The sequence below is a fragment of the Aulostomus chinensis genome, chromosome 1 (assembly GCF_037954235.1).
Source record: "Aulostomus chinensis isolate RoL2024-O1b breed Wild chromosome 1, RoL_Achi_v1.0, whole genome shotgun sequence".
Taxonomy (NCBI): Eukaryota; Metazoa; Chordata; class Actinopteri; order Syngnathiformes; family Aulostomidae; genus Aulostomus; species Aulostomus chinensis.
In genome coordinates, this window is record NC_141320.1 from 2,039,522 (window position 1) to 2,042,931 (window position 3,410).

At 47.7% G+C, this 3,410-nt stretch overlaps 1 non-coding gene across 1 annotated transcript; it reads left to right on the top strand.

The window, feature by feature from the left end:
* The first annotated feature begins 578 nt into the window (after nt 1-578).
* On the top strand, nt 579-650 carry trnae-cuc (transfer RNA glutamic acid (anticodon CUC)). The gene has a single exon. It is a non-coding gene; the product is annotated as a tRNA-Glu (tRNA).
* Nucleotides 651-3,410: the final 2,760 nt, after the last annotated feature.

Consider the following 3,410-nt stretch of genomic DNA (forward strand, 5'->3'; position numbering starts at 1 on the left):
GCTTCTCTGGTTCAACAAACTCTGGGGACTCAAGACACAAGTCAGCACCGGTGCAGGTCCAGATCCAGATGTTAGCTGAGGGGGACAATGGCTTAAGGGAGCTCCAGGGAGTTGGTTTGAACTGGTCCCTCATCTCTGTGAGTAGAAACCATCTGAGGTGGAGGGGGAAGGTCTGCTTTGACCTCCTGATCTCCCAGTAAAGCCAGTATAGATGTTGAGCTTGGAGGAGTTGATGGCCTCCTTCGTCTTCTTGTTGGAGATGTTTGCTAAACTCAGCACCACCACAGATCAGAGGAACGTCCACTTGTCAGCTGGACACTGGAGTTTCTAGTGACCTGCAGGATCTTAGTTGTGGTGGCAGCAGGCCTGTTCCAAGAGCTTTGCTCACATTCCTGATCAGGCTCCATAATGGTTCTGGACCACTGAGTGATAGAAGCTGATCCTGCGGGTGGACTGTCTTTAGGGGGCTGAGGTGTCTGGTGGTCTTGGTGGACCCTCTGCATCTCAAGCTGAGACCACAGAGTCCTGTGTTCTTGAGTCATTGTCTATAGTCTCTGTTGTTGGAGAGCTCAGTGTGGTCCCTGATGGTCTAGTGGCTAGGATTCGGCGCTCTCACCGCCGCGGCCCGGGTTCGATTCCCGGTCAGGGAATGAGTTATTTAGAGGTTGAGGGAGAGGTGATCAGGTGGTCCACATGATGGTGGAGGTGATGAACTGTGAGTCCATCATGGCTCCACTCTCACCCCCATTGTAGTGTTCTTGGTTCACTCTACCATGGCCCCATGTTGAAGGGTGACTGTCTCATTCAGGTCCAACCCTTTGTTAGACTCTATTAAGTCACTGACTCCTGCAAGGACAAACTGTAATCCTCCTTAGTAGCTTTGGCTCCTTGCAGCACAGAAAGTCCATTCACTGATGTAGGAACTGGAAAACTTAGAGCTCCAGTCCTCAGTTCCTTGCACCAAAGAAAGGAGGGAAATGCAATCAATGTTGAATTCATTTACATTTCTTATATTTGATCAAAGCTAGAACTTAATAAGCTGCCATCGACCTTGATGACCAACTCCTTCACTGTGTAGTTCAAAGTCCCTGGTTTGATTTGTGTCAGGACTTCAGAAGCTCCAATCCTCTCTTAGTTCTAGTGAGAGTGGAAGAGATTATAAATGAGAGAAGCAGGGCCCTCCCTCAGAACTGAACCAGCTTAGTTGGGAGAGCCTTAAACTGAAGATCTAAAGGTCCCTGGTCCGATCCCAGGTTTCAGCAGAGGAGCAGCATTGACTTTACTTTCCAGTGGAGGAACTGCAGACATGAAGGAAACTAACATCTTGTCCTGTGCATTCTTGTGACATTCAGGACATTTTTGGAGCCTCTTGTTGGATTTTGCCACAGAGAATCAGAGCCAATCAAAAGCATGGTGGACTTCAACATGGAGGACTGAACAAGTCAAGAAAGCATCAGTTTGACCTTCACAGGTGTTTCTGTTCCTGTCTCAATGCTGTAGAAAGAGCCTGAGGAGCTCAGACGGTAGAGCATCAGACTTTTAATCTGAGGGTCCAGGGTTCAAGTCCCTGTTCAGGTGCTGTGGAGGTTCCAGTGTTTGACAACATGGTACTGGATGAAGTTTAGTGTTGAACAAACTGTCAACATTAAAAGTAGAAGTGTTCTTGTCTTGCCACTGTGAGACTGTTGCTAGAAAAGTGACCAATAATAATTTCATGTCGCATGCAATTAACAAAAGACCTACATTGATGGTCGAGGGGTCTGGAGCCTATCCCAGCATCTACAGGCCAGAGGCGGGGTTCACCCTGGACAGGTCGCCAAAACCATTCACACTCACATCTACAGTCAATTTAGAGTGTCCAATCAGCCTCATCCCAAATTACATGTCTTTGGACGGTCGGAAGAAGCCGGAGTACCCAGAGAGAACCCACGCATGCACGGGGAGAACATGCAGATTCTGCACCCGAGCCTGGACTCAAATCCAGAACCTTCTTGCTGTGAGGCCACAGTGCTGACCCCTAAACCATCATGCTGCCGTGGTCTCATATACTTTTCTAAATTGTGTTTCTTTCATGTCCTCCTGAGATCAAAGACAGAATTCTAGCTACTGTCAAAGCCCTGATGACATCATCAGGAATTCTGGCTTTGATCTGGAGACTCTTGCTTTAATCTGAATTTGATCTGACTAATGTTTTAGTTTAGGTTGCATGATACCGACCACCTCATTTGTCCTGATGGACTGGTGACCTGTCCAGGGTGAACCCTGCCTCTTGAACAATGTCACCTGGGATCGCCCCCCCCCCCCCCCCCCATGACCCTTAAAGGATAAGAACAGAAAGTGGATGGAGGGATGGACTCAACACTGAAATCAGCTGATCTGATCCACATTCTAATGTTTCCTGTCCCTCTTTAGGAGTCAATGAGAATAGTAGTGTATATAATAATGTATATCCAACCTTGTAGTATCTTTCCAAAGCTTTTAGTATTTCTTCTTGTTTCTACTTGTAGTTTTAGTGTCTGGATCTTTTCTTTTGATGTCCTGCTGTCTGCTCTTTGCTTTTGGAGCTTCCTTCAACAACTACCAGGCCTCCTGGGTACTGTAGGAAACATGGTCAAGTTCTTCTGACTTCTCCAGGAACGTCCTGCTCACATTGGTCTGTCTTCATTTTGACTCCTCCCACTGCCACAATGACCAGCCTTTATACTCTTGGTGACTGGGGCCCTGGTTGCTGCAGGCCTCAACACCAGCCTGTGGTTGTGAGCAGGGCAGAACAGAACTGACAGTATCTCCCATGCAGGACCTGGGTCAGCGCCTGGTGCCAGCTGGGGCACCGCTTTAACCTGGACCCCTAGAAGATCTTCTCCAGGAACTGGCCTTTTTGGTTCCATCAAGGCCTGAGAGGATGGTGAAGAGTGATCCACCACCAGGCAGCACAGTCAGCAGCAGCCATTTTGTTCCACTAGAATCAAGTATGATAGTGACAGACTGATGAGTACTTGCTAACTGACACTTCCTGTTTTTACTGCTATTCTTCCATGAATGTGCTCATGTTGGCTGGTCCCCAACCACAGTTTCAAAGCCATGATGACATCTTTCATTAACAATCAGACTTATTTTTTCTCTATTAGGACAAATAAGGTTTCAACTGACATGGCTGGCCAACGTCCTGGAGTTCATTCAGCCTGGAGAACCAGGTGCTGGTTCCTTCTTTTACCAGGCAGGAACGGGCAGCAGATCCAAGATCAGTAGGTGAAGATGTCTGCTTTGACTGGTAGGAGGAAAGAGAGCAGGAGAGCTGGTCAGAGACAAAGACAGATCATGAAGAAGGAGTGCTGTATTCTGCTAGCACATGCTAGTGACAGTCAGAGATCAGGAGTCTCAGCAGGGAAAGATTCATCTCTTATTTCAGA